Raw genomic sequence first — 15,445 nt, 5'->3', positions numbered from 1 at the left:
GAAATTCTGGACTGAGAATGAAGAAGGACATGGTAGGTTTAATGCATGGATTTGCCACAGAAATCCATCAGTGAGACCTTCCAGTGCTTTGTCTTTCTCTGCTAAGGCAGTTTTTTTTTTTTTGTTGTTTGTTTGCTTTTTATTTAGCTCTTTTCTGTGTTTGCTTTGCTTAGTACAGATATGTATGGCTTCTAGACATGTGGGATCTAAACTTAGTTGGATCCATTGCCTTTGTTGTGTATTTTTACGTTGTCTTGAAGTCTGTGCCCATATTGGAATGGTTTAAGCTAAGCTGTAATTAGCATGTGGTGTTAGGAAGATCAGAATATCAAACTGAAATGTATTGTCATAAAAGACTACTGAAACTTTTACAAGAGGTTAACTGTAAGGTCTCCTGAGATTACATCACTGAAGACTGCAGGACACAGTGCACCCACTAGTCACTAGACATAGTCTAATGCAGTAGTAAATACATGTTTCTCTGACTTTTTAATGTTGACTTGAATTGAGAGTTACCAAGGCAGCAGAGGATGCCTTTTTCAACTGGGAAAGCAATGTCAGAAGATTCTAGCTTTGATCGACTTGACTGGGCAGAACAACAGTAAGGTGTGGGCTGTATCTGACCTCAGAGTGCATTGCTGGAAGTGTGTAGGGAGAGTTCAGTTAAGTTATAGTGATTGTGTACTTACAAGCCATTGCATGAGATTAAAGTAATACATTGGATTCAGCTGTAGCTTACAGCTAGAGTAAGTACATTAAGAATGTCTGTACAGCAATACAGGAGAAATCAATCTGATGCAGTTTTAATGACTGGCCCTGGTTTTGATAATTTGGTTAAGACTTATGTGCCAGTTCATTTCACCTTCAGCTGATTTCACTATCTGCATTAAAAATCTAGGACAGAATTTCAGTTTGTTCATATACGTGACTCTGTTGCACTAAGTGGAACAACAGTGACAGGTGAGGACCAACCCTTTCCTCTCAAAAGGCAACACAGAAAAACAGCTTAGTGTTTCAAGGCAGAGTTGGATCTGATCCATTGCTAAACATTTTTTTGTTAGTTTTTCTTTTTGCATTCTGTTTACACACTGTATAGAATAATCACATCCTCAGTCATCTGTCATCTTGTTATCATTTTGACTTCATGGATGATCAGTGACTTACTTGATTGTTGTGAAAAGCACTTCAAGGGGAGGTCTCCGCATTTGTTTCAGGGCTTCATGTTTTCCCAAGCATTGCATCACATTCTTTCCCCTCAAGCATTTCTCTGGAGTCTGGTCAAGGGAACCAAAGTCTCTGCAAGGACTTGCTTTTCTCTTATGAGGTAGTATTTTTGGTGTTGTCAAAATGAAGAATTTTGTTATAGAATTTGTAGGTTTGTGAGAAACGTGATCAGAGTGTCTTGTGGTTGTTCTTACATTGGCTTAGTTGTGGTTCATCAGTGGCCAGAGAACTTTTGCACTGTGGATCTCACTTTGCATCACAGGAGCTGAAGATGTGAAACTTCAGTGGCTAGATGGGAGCTGAAGTGACAGGTTTAGGAGGAGGAACTGGAGAGAACTGAAATCCCAAGTCTGAATTCACCTAGATAATGTTTAGGTTCAAATTGCCATTTAGTCTTCATATATACAGTAAAAAGGAAAGGCTGCAGAAAGGCCAGTTCCAGGGCTGTCCTGCAGTGTCCTCAGCACTGTAAACTGGGAAGGAAGTCTGTCAAGATGAGGTGTTGCTGAAGTCTGCTGGCTGGAGATATGAGGCATGTGGTGGAATGAAGAGGATAAGCACTTTGAGTTTGTGTGGGACTTATTATGGGATATTTAGTGGAGAAACAGCAGGTAAGGAGAGGAATGGACTTATGTGTTTTGTCTGAGGAGGAACAAATGAGTGAAAATTGAGAGAGGAGGGGATAAAAGGGGCTGGTTGTCTGGGTGCCAGGAACCAGCAACAGCTGTGGGCAAGCAGTGCCTGAGCCGAGCTGCTGAGGGAATTCTCATTGTATGTATGTGTATACCTGTGTTCTCCAATAGCAGATCTCTGTCCTACTGAGCTACAGAGGACAGGATGAAATTCTTGGAGGAATTTCTGTTTAGGCAAGTGCTCTGTGTGTCTGCTGGTGATTGATGTGGTCGCATGTATGCACCATGTGTGCCATGTGGTGTATGTACCATATGTGCTTGCATGTGTGTGCCTGCTGGGAATGCATGCTGCATGCAGCTGCTGGTTGGACTTGCAGGCACAGAGCTGCAGCAGCCTCACCTCTGCTGGGCTGCCAGATTTCTGTCTATCCTAACAATTTACAGTTGTTTTCTCTCAGTCAGGGACCAGCAGGAAATTCACAGTCTCATCTAAGTGCTTATGAAGTACCCATCTCACCTTGTTCGTGAGTTATTGAGGGCTGTAACAGCAGAAAAACACTTGCAGGGATAGAAAGAAAAGATTGGTCTTTAGTGGCATGTCTGCCACTGAAAAAATAAAGAGGTCGTAACCTACCAGAAAAACAAAGGTGGAATGCCCTACAGAGACCTTGTGGTTTTCTGAGGGAATTTCCATCAGGCTGCTCTGTCAAACTGGTTGTGTTAGATGTCTGTGACTCTGCCGTTCTCATCTGCTTGCAGTCAGTTTTAATAAACAGTTTAACATGGATGTTCATCCATCTTGGCAGCCAGTAGAAGATCACTCTCAAAAACATCTCTGCCAAGATAGAGGTATAGCGTTCCTAACACTTTCTCACTTGCAGTGCTTGGCACCAGTCTTCCTAAATTTGTATGTTTGTGTGGTAGAATGTTGCTGTTAGCAGATGGTAATCCAAGGTGCTTGACAAGTCCAGGAGATAAGACTTACTCAGTGTTTTCATTTATTTATTTCTGGGAAGATTGCAGACATCACTGTGTGTCTTCTCTGAGATGAGAAGAACCCTTGGGCCTGAATCACTGAATCCAGTAGTTGTGTTAGGAAAAGCTGTACCTAGCCAACTTGCTTACCCTCAACTGCGGGGGAAATGTTTCATGCTGTGTGTGTTTTTAAAGATCTTTGTCAGTTAAATTGTTTTGGGAAGTAAACCTGTAACAGGGTACAGATGATGTGGAGCTTAAGGTGATGTTTTACCACACACACAGCCAAACTGATGTAATAGTTATCTTGTACCTAGAAGTGTAATCCTGTCTCTCTCCTGTTTGGCCTTAGGACATTTTTTTTTAGTCCCAAAACAAATCTGTCTGAGAAGCCAAACCCTTTTCCTCTCACCATGGAGAAAAAAAAAATCTTGTTTTTGCCAATTGGAGAGGTTAATTAGAATAGAACTGATGCAGGCATGTAGGGAGGACGAGAAAAGTGTGTCTGTTAGCAGAGAAGCATGACCTGATTTCATTAGCTGGCACCCTTCAGGATATCAGAGATGGCATGTTTGGGTTGGAAGATCTCATCTGGCTAATTTCCCGTCAGAGCACCTCTAAGGGAAATGCTTCCTTTTCTTATCTTTTGATGTGATGTTTGCAATCTCAACCAGATTTCTTTGCCTTCAGACCTTTTAAAAGGAGATGTGTCACTAAGAGGATGGTATCTTAAGCTGAGAGACCTGTGCTGCATAGAAGGCAACCTGGAGTTGTGTGATCTTGTGTCATCATGACATCCAAAAGTCCCAGTTTCCTGGGAGATGGAAGCTTTATCTATATCATGAAATGTCACAGTGCCACATTTCAAGTAGTTGGGCCTGCAGAATATAGGACATTTCAAAACCGTTTCAATTCAAACTGGTTAAAGAATGCAAACCTTATGAAGTGTAGTCTGAGATTCCTAACTGTGATGTGTGCTACTGCCCTTTTTCTTACAGGGTTGATATCAGATACACATTGTTGTTCCATGTTAATTAGCCTGTGTAAGAATTGGAGGCTTCAAAGGCTAGGCGTTGATGTTATTCCAATGTACAGTATACATGTACAATGATTATTTGGGTTGTCTTATATCATTCTTGTAATAAATAGTAGAAGTGGACTATTTCTTGGGTGAACTCTGGAGGGCTGTGATAATGTTGAAGTCTGACATGCTCTCTCAAATCTTGTTGAAATTGGATGGTGATTGGGAAAGTTACTGAAGGGAGCATGACAGGTAATTGGATTTTAGAGGCTCATTTTCTAGGAGGTCAAGAAGTATAACTGAGAGATGTTTCTACATTACACCTTAAAAATTAATAACACACACGGATAGTAAGCCTACAGTATTAAGCATTTTTGTAAAGTATAGTAGCTGTGGAATTTTCATAGGCACACCAAGTGAGGTTAGTACAGAAAGCATAGATGTTGACTTGGTCAACAGGAGTAATAATGAGCCTTGCTCCTACTTTATTTTTCTTCTTACCAGGCAAGCAAGGTAAATGTTAACCTTTCAAATTTGCTCTGTTTTCCCTGTTGAGGTGGTCATACTATGAAAATGATCATTACCAGCAGCTTTAATAGCCTGCCTTGATAGTGATCTTGGCTGAAGAACTGAATGTTCATGAAGACTCTGTTCTCTCTGTGTTTGAGCTGTCGAGTAACAGATGCTGTGGGCTATGGTCTCTCAAAGCCCAGCAGGATTCTGGATTGCTGAGGTTTCTACAGCAGGGCTGGTCCAAGCTGGGAACGCTTCATGTTTCTGAATGTAAATATGTCTGTATCTCTCTCATCTATCTTGTATTTAGGAATATTTGGGGTCCATCAATTCTCACACCTCACACTGCTTAAGAAATAGTTCATACCTTGCAGAAATATTATTATTATTTCTCAAAAATCCAATGACTTTCATTCAATCTGCTGAAGTTTTCTTCCATCCATAGTGAAGAACTATTGGTGCTTGGTGTTCTGCTTCTTGGGATTTTGTTCAAGACTTACCTGTAGCAGCGCTAAGTGGATTTTCTAAGCCTTTTTTTATTTTACTGTTACTCACTGAAGGTTATTATGAAGAAGAAATAAGACATTGCCTTTCATAGAAGGTTTGGAAATATACCCCAATGACACATGTAAGAGTGTGATTATAGAAGAGAATTTTCTTAAGCCAGTGATCTGGTAGTCACCCTTTGTGAACCATGATTCAGATTTGGATTATCTGTGTGGATGCCATCTGCACTGGAATGGATATTGAATGCTGCAAGCAGAATGCTGCTGAAAACCTGCAACTGTTTCTGATGGTAAGGTCAGCAGGTGTGTGGAGAGATAGATTATTTTTTGGAGGGACTAAAACTGAGTTCAGTGAATGAGATTACTTTTAGTGCAGTACTCCTTTTGGCTAAAAGGACCTGACCTGGAGACACGATGAGTTGCATTCGTTCCTAAAGCTGCTTTTCTAACAGACTTTAATTTTCACTGATGCTTTTATAGAGATTTATAATAGAGATTTAACAGAGAATTAGGAGTATTTAAACTGATAGATAATGGCATTTTACTGTGGGGTCAAAAATGTATACCATATTTAGTGGACTGGAAGTTTTTAGTTATGAGAGTTATCCTGTTCTGATTTTTATGCAGCAGGATTTATCTCTCTTGCAGCAACCCTATATCAATTGGGTGAAGCAACTGAAGTTCCTTCTTCAGGTCCCAAACCACAAGGTGGTACAAGGGGAATCCTTGTAATTCACCACTGCAGTGACAGTTCTGGTTATCTCTAATGATACCTCCTGTTAACACAATAAAGAACACTAGATGTGTTTTGTAAGCACTTACACAACAGTAGTATCCTTCCTTACACTATAGTAGTCTAAAAATAAGGGAGGAGAATAACTTTTGTCCAGTAGATACAGTTGAGAAAATAAGAGACTATCTGGTATAGAAAAGCAGGAGGTATCCACAGTGCATTTCTCTGTGGTGCTGCCATTGATTAAGGTGTGAAAACAATTCTGATTGTCCTGCATTTTGGAACTCTGTTAAGTGCTTCTGTGGTGCCCATCTTTCTGCTCAGGGCTCAGACAGTACAAGAAGAGGTGAAATGGAATGTAACTAGTTTTGTGAAGTAGACATTTTAGCCTTTTTAACATCTGTCTGAGCTCAGAGCAGTCTTTAGCTTCCACTGTTTGCAGTATTCCTCAAGACAGCTTGTTTTATAACAAGAGTATGGTAGGTGCTTATTTAAGGCTGGACTGACCCTGGAGTAAACACAGAAGAGTTACACTTTGCACTGTGGATAGATCATTTGCTTGAGTAGCATCTTTGTGGATCTGCTTCCCTCCCTGAACACTCTTCAGAGTGAAGCTGAATTTGGAGAACTGTTTTGGAAGAGGACAGCTCAACCTGTGAGTTGTTTGTAGGGAGAGAGCAGGATCTGATTTTTACTTCTTCTCTCCTTTACTTATTTATTGCTCCACTGTGTCTGACAGAAAGTTGCCCTTCTTTTTGACCAGCATTTTGGTTCCAGGCAACCAGGATAACCAGGATGTCTGTGGGCTGGTCTGACCAGTCTGACCAATGCAGCTGATTACAAATCCTTTACTTGTAAGTAGAGCTGAGCCTTCTTCTCCCTATGTCAGAGGACAGCAAACACTTGCAGGACTCTGGTTCCTTTTTCTGTCTTGGGGAGGTCTCAAAGAAAAGTAACTTTTGGGAAAACCTACATCAAATTTCTCTGGTACTAATAGAGGTTAAGTTTTCCTCCCATTCTTTACTATTTAAAGTTAATGAATGTTTTGCTAAGCTGAGAGATAATGCTATTGTAGACTTTTTTTTTTTTTTTTTTTTTTTTCCTACGCATCTCATCTTCTTGTTTTGGGCTTCCTGTACTTTATAGAGATGTTGTTCCAGTCCATTCATTAACTTGGTGAGAGAGCTCTTTTTGAAGTTCATTTGAAGTGCTCCACAGGAAGGGTGTTGACAACTGTGGTTATCTCCAAGTAAATAATAATTACATGATGCACCTGTCCTCTCCCAGCATTGGGTAAGAAGGGAGAGGAACTCCCATCTCTGTGTGCTCAGCACTACAATTCTTTATTCTGGATAGAATTTGGGTGGAAGAACTAATTTTGCGTCCTTGTAAAAAGAGTTGGGATAGGATATGTGCCAAAGGCCATTGGGTTTTGAACAGAGGGTGTCAAAGGTAAGCTGTTTTTAAGGAATGTAATTTCCAATAAGGAATGTCTTTATGAGTAATACGTATTCTTATAAGGTACATCTTTATAAATAACAGCACATGGTATTTGTCATGGGCCCACAAAGAAAGTAGTTTCCTGAACTAAAATATTTTTCCCTTGTTTTTGTAGTGATTGTAAGCTTTGGATGTGTCATTATCGAGTGGAGAGCTAATTTCTTTGTTCAGTGGAGAAATTCAGCTTGAAAGAGATGTTTTTTCTTCTTTTTAACCTGATCCAGAGAACCACTGTACAAGAAAATCATTCACTATGATAGCATACAAACCAAACATCAGTTGGAGAACCATTCAGGGTAAGCTGAAACGTACAGAGGCCTTTAGTCTAGGTGCCTTCAGGTGAATTAGTAGTCTTGCTATGTTCTCTGTTAGTCACGGCTAATGGAGAGAGGTGTGTACTGTGCAGGAAGGAGGCACAGACAAGGGAGATGCTGGAACTATATAGTCCATGCCCCTTCTAGTTTAGTGACATGAAGACTTTTAAGAGAAGTGTAATTTCATAGCAAGTTAGATGCAAAACTTCTTGAGGGGCAAGAAAATGACAAGTTTGTACTACACATTTTCCTTTCAAGTACAAACTTACTGCATTTTCAGCGTGATTTGGCTACGACTCTATTATCCAATAGAAAATGAGACGTAACATTTTTTCATTAATCAGGTTCAAACCAAATTAAATAGAGGTGCCAGAGTCTGCTTCAAGAATGTGTTTGGAGTCTGCTGAATGAGGCAGCTATGGTCTTGTACTTCGGACTGCTGTTGGCCTGCAGTGTGACCTTGGGTCATTTGTTTACTGACTCTCATGGTTCTTTTCTTTCATCTATTGCTCTCAAAGTCCTTGAAGAAACAGACTACACAAAGGACTGTGGAATTTGTTGTGATAAGAATTTTGTGGTTACATCTCACATCTCTGCTTACCTTAAACAAACAGCTGATTGCTGCATATTAGATTAGTTGAAGTTCTTTGAGACAGTGTCTTCTGATGCCTTGTAAAATGATGTGTGTTTAAGAAAGTCTGTGTTTATGCATTGGTGGCTATGTAGCTGTCCTTGGAACAGGGCTGCCCACTGTGCTTTCATAAGTATTCAAATGCAGATTGTTGCAGTTGGAGATATTACAGGTATGCTACTGGAGGCCATCTGAAAAGCAGGTATTTTGTACTAGCATAGCTTTTATAATTTCATTCCTTTGTGGCTTATTGAACTTAGAAGTATCAAACACAACTTCATTAATGGCTTTTCTTGAAATATAAAGTAGAAGTTCTCTTGGGGTCACAGAGTTCATTTTGCTTGCAGGTGCTGGCTTCTCTCCTAGCTTTTTCTCGTACTTGGTGCTGGCAGTTTACTGGTTTCTGCAGTGTAATGAGATGTGGCTGATTGCAGTGGTTGTGAGCCTCCAGTGGATATAGGATGAAGAGGTTCTAAAATTTGTTAAATACTGTTGGAATTCGACTGTAAACCCTGAAGGAAACTCTTCATTTGACATGAACTTTAGGAGACCTTCTCCTGGTATGTGGAGAAGGAAAAAAAAAATAAAAATAGAGGAGAAATAGAAATAGAACTGCTTGGGCTGAAAAGATTTCTGATGAAGTCTTCTCTACAGTGATGGAGGAGAAGGACTAATGGCATGAACTGCTAAAAAATATGTCTGATCTTCACTGTGCACAGCACAGTTTAATTTGCTTTTTGTCCTAATGGTAGAGAAATCTGCAAGAATAAATCTTCACAACCAAAATCCTTGGGAATTTTACATTCTTTCCTGAGTGTGTATCTAGGCAGCTTTTTTCTCTTTCTTTCTGAGGGTTTTGGAGGAAGCACAGCTTTACTTCTGCTTTTTCCATTAGGCTGTCTTAACTCCTGCAGTGCACTGCTTTACAAAACACATTCATCCAAATGCAAGTGCCAGCTCACTCTTTTTAAATGCAGAAGTAAAAATAATATTATTAAAGGTTCAGCTGTTAGTGGCAAAAACTGTTGCATGAGCAAAGAGGTGCTTGTGTACGGTGGTCTTTGCTCTCATACACCTGGGTTTGCTGTGGAGCTGCTTTCCACTGAAACAGCCTGCATAATCCACATGGAATGGTGAATGAGGGCACCTGGAAAAGAGAACATCTGTTAATGAGGTAGCAGGATTATCTTCTGCATCACTCTTGTAAACTGCCACGGCTACAAAATTAACCTCATTATATAAATAAGGGGAGCTGTACCAGTACAGCTTGTGTTTTCCTGAGTCAGGTGTTACACTGTTCTCTTCTAGGAAATGAATTGGATATAAAGATGATCATAGATTGAGGTTTTCTAACAGAGAGTAGGTCTCTAATGGGCTCATTTATGTTATAGTAGAAGGCTTCACACAGTAATAGGGAATGCATGTGATACATTGGACAGTGGATTGGGCTCTGGAAGTCTGAGTTCAGTTGATGGCAGCTTTTTAAGGAAATGCCCTAATCCTCATGGAAACCCATTTAATATAGTCAAAATCAGGTAGCTGGATGGAAACTGGATTTATAAGGGCACGGAGCAATGTAAGAAAAAACTTGTGAGTGTAGCAGTCATTTGCCTTGGGTAGCTAGGATCAAAAATAGCTACCTGGGAACCACAACAGAGGAGGGAAAACATGTGTACTAGTGTCTTATGTTTGCAGGAGGGACGAATTGTTCAACGGATTCCTGAAAATGATGCTTAAAAATCGTCACTTTGTTCTCACCAGCCAGTTCACTGTGGAATTTCAGGCGTTGAACATTCGTGGGTGAAGTTACTTCAGGGAAGTCTATGAGGATTTTCTGTCCTGAAGTGTTAGGGGTTAACCTGTTTCCATTTCTGAGAACTTAGCTTTATTGTATCTCTATGTATCCAGTCAGGGGAGTTGCCTTCTTTTTAAGAGGAGTAGGTCTGGAAAGAGTAACCTTGAAGTTTCTTTGCCCTTCGCCTGGTGATACCACTGTCTGCCTTCAAGACTTAAGTTCTTAGGTTAGGTTCAGTGTTGTCTGGTTTTCTTTTTTCTTTTATTTTATCTATAGATACTCAAGGCAGAGTATCTATAGATGACAGTGTATCTATAGGTGACAGTGGGAGCTGTTTTGGTTTCTCCAAACAAACAGTGTCTCAACTGTGTTCTCCGCAGATGCCCCTTTTCACGGTTCATCCCACTGTCCCTGCACACAAGGACACTTGCCTGTAGAGATGCACAGGAAGCTTGACTAAGCACTGCTGCTGCCCAGGGTCTCTATACCCTTGGAACCTCTCCCAGATGGGGATGCTGGTGTGGTGCTGTGCCATCTGACTGTATTTATCTGGCCGTGCTTTTGAAACAGAAGCTTTTTCAAGTCCTAAGCTCACAGGAAGTATAATGCTTGATGTAATATTTCCTATCTTATTTATTATTTATTTATTTTTTTCAGTGGAGCTGTTCTATAACATCTGTTTGATACTGGAAGAAACCGCACAATTAATCCAAGTATCCCAGTAACAGAGGGATGTGGCAGATCAGAAGCGAGTGTATAAAGTTATCCCCTACCTTTTGGTATCTGATGAAATATCTCTTGTGCGAGGTGCATTTCAGGTGTGGAGTATGCCATTTCACAGTCTGGATACATTATCTCTGCAGGGCAAAGAAATACAATGCAGGATATCCAGAGCGTTGTCAGCAAGCAAAAGTTCCTTCCACAGGTGACGACTGTTTTGTGAAGTTCTGTGAGGTATTGTTTCATTTGTCTTAAGTGGCGTTGGGTAGCTAGCTGTGTATTAGAAATAATGAATTCAGTTATGCCTCTGGTGTTGTCTCTTGTGAGAAGCTTGTGGTTACATCAAGTGTTCAAGTTTTAATGAAAATCTAAAGAACGCAAAGGGAACCTGTTTACATCTCCGTAGCCCAGAGCAGCTGCGTAGTACATCTGTAACTCTGTAGATGTTATCTGTTTCACTGATTTACACTGGATTTTTAATATTAGAGATTGCAAGAGCTGTCACAATGTATTCTCATAATTTATCGACATGTTTATAATAAGGTAATTCTCATGCCTTTAGTGAGGTCACAATAGGCATCTGATACTTACCTGTCATTTTGTGTTGAAGTGTACCATCATGGCCATTTTAGTGTTGTGAGCTTGATTTTAACTTTGTGTGTGTAATCCAGGTATCAAAACTATATTTGAATTTGATAGTATGTTTTGCAAATTAGCTACTTTTTAGTTTTCAGAATATTTCAGTTTTGCCTGTTGTTTTGGCTCAATTTCTTTCTTTCACTAAGTAGTGGAAAATATACTACGTTGTGGTCCATGTTTGTTCTAGAAAAGAAGATGGATTTGAAAGAAACTGGAGAGTGATGATGCATACCAGAATTTGGAAAATCCTTGTTTCTTGGCAGTGGCAGATTATTCCATTTTAATTATATCCAATGTACTCAAAATTTAAGTTTTCTCCTTTTAATATGTTTCTTTAGAGTAATCATTTTCACTACATTTGTTTATTACTTATGCCACATTTTCATGCTTCCTCCATGTGTTTGCTAAAGAATGAATCACAGAGTAGTGTCTCATCAGTGTTGCTCTAACATAAATGGAGCTCATCTGGTTTGTTAAGAACAAACATGTGAAGGATTCAGTGACAGATTCTAGTTGTACAGGCTGTAGAATTTGTGATGTGTTATCCTGCTCTTAAAGAGGAAGTGTCAAGAAGAGTGCTTCTGTAATTATGTCCTCCCACATACAAGCAATAAGGTAATACTTAAACCCGTATAAATGTGGTGTTACCAAAAGCAGTCACTGCAGGTAGCTCAAACTTCCTTCATATATTTGCCCAATTTTTCTGTAGTTGAACTTTGAGTTGGGAACTTAGTATGGACAAAGAAGGATGTAACCAGCAGCTTTTGTTTTCATGCCTCCTGCCAGCCTTCTCAATTGCTTTTTAGCTGACACTTGAGCCAAAGCCTGTTGTATTACTGAACATGACTGCAAGAAGCACTTAGTAAATGCTTGTTTTCACAGCACTGCTGAAATGTGTGTTTTCAGACTGTGCAGCAGCATGAGAGATGCTGTCTGTTGCCTGCTAAGTTACTGTCATTGCAGCATCTGCAGACAGACTTCCAGTGATTTTCCTCTTGATACTTTTTAGGTATTATCAGTGATTCCTGAAGAAATATCTGTAGCCAAAGTACTGCATCTTACTGCAGTCACAGCAGTAGTCTCTAGGATACTAGATCTTTTCAAACAAACAAACAAAAAAAACCCATTTGCTCAGAACCTGGTTGTGTAGGTTGCTGTCCTGAATTCTCACACATTTTTCTAAGGGCAGCTTCTGTTCCTGCTGTGGTATGTCAGGGATTCAGTCTTGGTCAAACATCTGGGTGGCGTGTTGTTCAGAGAGCACAGATATTATCATTGCAGATTACTCTTGTGATCAGTGGTGATTGCTGCCTTAAAAATCATGGTGGCATCTTCCTACCTAGTAGCTGATACTGTGTGATACAGCTAGGTTTACTCAAATAATTTAGGATAGGATCTAAACCATAATAGATGGAATGTTTGGATGGTAAAAGATGTGATTGAAATGGGATGAAGAATAGCAGGGTAGCAATCTGGTTTCCTAACCATAATGATGAAAGCAGAGTGGTCAGTCTAAGGTTGTTTTGGTTTACTGCCAGTTTAAAAATAAATTGTTGGTACTAAAATTTCTGTGAATGTAAGCAGTGTTCACAGAAATGCTAAAGACTCTGTAAAATTTTAATCAATCAATTAAAATGTTAAATATGATAAAGCCACGTAAGTACTACATAACTGGTGGTCAAAGATTTCAGAAGATTTCATCTGCTGGGTGTTAGAGGATGTGTGTGTCTGACAGGAAGCGGATGAAAGAGGGAAATGCAGAACTTTGTCATGGATACATTCAGCAATACAGCAGAGTTTATATTGTGGTGTGAACCACAACGTGATAACTAGGTCATGGTCTGGATTAACAGATGAAAAGCGTGTTGCTGTTTCAAGTGCTTCCCATCTGGAAGACTGTACTAAATTGAGGGGAGGGCTATGGTGGAGTAGAAACCTCAGACTTAATAAGACCAAGCAATGAATCATCTTTCAGAAGAATTTTCTCTGGTGTTGTTTTTCTTCAGTAAAATGCAATTAACTTAACGTACAACTTAAGTTTTATATATGGTTCTTCAAATTAACTGCAAGAATTTTATCTGCAATCTTCCCAAGATGTTGGCAGGGAATGCTTTTAAATTAGTTTTCCAGCTGCAGAATATCAATGGATAATGAAGTGCCCTATATCCAGATTGGAAGCAAACTGTTAAGAGATTAAAGATAGAAGACCCCTTGACAGAGTAACTGTATGAATAGGGTGTGGCTTTTTAGTACATATTTTGGTGTTCTGATCTCACAAGGACTTTTTTTCTTTTTTTTTCCTCTGCAGAGATTTGCTGAGATTGTTTTGGTGTAGTTACTTTACAACAGCCTCTGACATTTTAAGGCTCATATAGATCCATAGAATTGAGTTGAAAAGAAGCCTTAGTGGTCATCTGGTTTAACTCCTATGGTAAACGGTGGTATCTACAGCTTGATCAAGCTGCTCAGAATGCTGTTCAGTCTGAGCTTGAATGTCTCCATTTGTGTATATCCTATTAAATCTTGTTTAGAAGGAATGAAACCGTTATAGGTGTGTGCATTGTATGTATGCATTCACTGTTTTACTAGAGGTGCTGTGAATTCCTCCACAACTATGACCACTGTAACAATTCATTGGTTTGGATGTGTGTTCGATAGGACAGTGCTTCCTCTAATATGGAATCCCTAGCGTTTATGTTCTTTTAGACATTCGAGTGGCGCTTGTCCCTTACAGCCGTTCCTCCTGTGTTCATAAAGCATGGTAGAAAGGCATCTTAAAGTTCTGTGGGTTCATTAAGAAACAGAACCGCAGAACCTCCCTACCAAAATTTTAGAGTTATACCAGCAAATCAGTGTTCCTAATGACGTTGCTGTGATTGGAGCCCAAGACAGATGGAGACTTGCTTTTGAATGACAACATGTACTACTTATAAATGTACATGTAGAAATATGAACCTTACTTTTTTCTTGGTCAGAAATTTTGTGGTACAGAAACTGTGGTGTGGGAAACATGCCACATTAAGTAGTTCTGTAGGATGAATCTTAAGTGCCTTGACATCTCCCACTTTAAAACTGTGCCAGCTTTACAGTGAATTTTTAATTACATCAGCAATTGGTTTTTAGTTAGAGATAAACTAAGCTTTGCAGTGGGGAAGGACTGCCATTCAGACTGGGTTCCTTCAAGCATTGCTTTCCATACACCACTGGCTGTGCTTTCCCTGTTTGCTGTCTGCTCTGGTCACAGAGTATAATGAGTAATCAGTTGTTTTGCTTCAGGGTAACCACTTGTTTTAATGGTGAGGAAAGGATCCATCTTAACACTACCTTGCTGATCACTTTTACTTGTTGTGTAAATAAATCAATTTTGTTCCCTTCCTTCTGTAGTGCTGAGTGACAAGATTGGCCTGAGAAGCCAAATTCTTAGTTATAGCAAAGAAAGTTTTCTTCCTATTATGCTTGTGGAGAGCCTGATCCTGAGAGTCTCACAATAGGTGCTTTCGTGGTTGTGAAGGATCAACAAAAGCACTTTCTGCCTTTCTAGGGAGTACCTAGTATGTTTAAAACATTTGCAGAGCAAGGCCATCACTGTGATAGCCAGTCGGAGGCTGATATCACCAGACATGATATCCTATCCTTCGAACAGACTACACTTGCTTTGCTGACAGATTTAAGTTTTGGTTAGAAACTTGTTTTCGACGAACTTGTAATGGTGAACTCATTTACATCCTTAGGTTTGCAAATGCACCATCCCAACAGGCATAAAAAGAAGCCTGTGGGTGGGACCCCAAATCATCATCGTCCTCTTCATCATCTTGGTGGTCAATGTTGCTGCTTGCTGGCTTGAGACTGACTTCTGGATGAGTGCATTAACACTCCCCATCCCTTCTCCAGTGCTGCAGGCTGACACTGGAACTCCTCAAAACAGATGTCCAAAATAGACTGGTGACCAATCTTTTTTCCTGTCTATTTTTCTGCCTCTCATTCTTTCTCTGTTTTCCTCAGTTTTTTTCTTTTTGTCCTTTTACAATTGTAAAATTATTAACTAATTGCAGGACCTATTTTGGCTTCTGAAAAGCTGTATCTCTTGTATAGTTGTTAAGGTGTAAAGCTGTGAATTAGTTGTGAGTCTTATTTTGGTTCCTCAAGGTCTGTAAGGACTATAAAGAATGATTAAATACTGTGCTTCTGCAAATGAACTGCTTACCTTGGGGGCTAATTAAAAAACCACCCAAAGCCGCTTTC

The 15,445-nt window shown here is 39.7% G+C and overlaps 1 protein-coding gene across 12 annotated transcripts in view; it reads left to right on the top strand.

Moving 5' to 3' along the window:
- MOB3B (MOB kinase activator 3B) overlaps window positions 1-15,445 on the top strand; it is a 73,387-nt gene that overhangs the window by 7,679 nt on the left and 50,263 nt on the right. For 2 of the 12 annotated variants that reach the window (XM_015849923.2, XM_015849921.2), the window contains exon 4: window positions 14,935-15,145. The exons of the other annotated variants lie outside the window; for them this stretch is intronic. The gene's annotated coding sequence lies outside the window, so the exon portion shown is untranslated. The remainder of the gene's footprint in view (window positions 1-14,934; window positions 15,146-15,445) is intronic. 12 annotated transcript variants of the gene reach the window in all.

Source organism: Coturnix japonica, chromosome Z, assembly GCF_001577835.2.
Source record: "Coturnix japonica isolate 7356 chromosome Z, Coturnix japonica 2.1, whole genome shotgun sequence".
NCBI lineage: Eukaryota > Metazoa > Chordata > Aves > Galliformes > Phasianidae > Coturnix > Coturnix japonica.
This window is presented reverse-complemented; position numbering and strand designations above follow the sequence as displayed.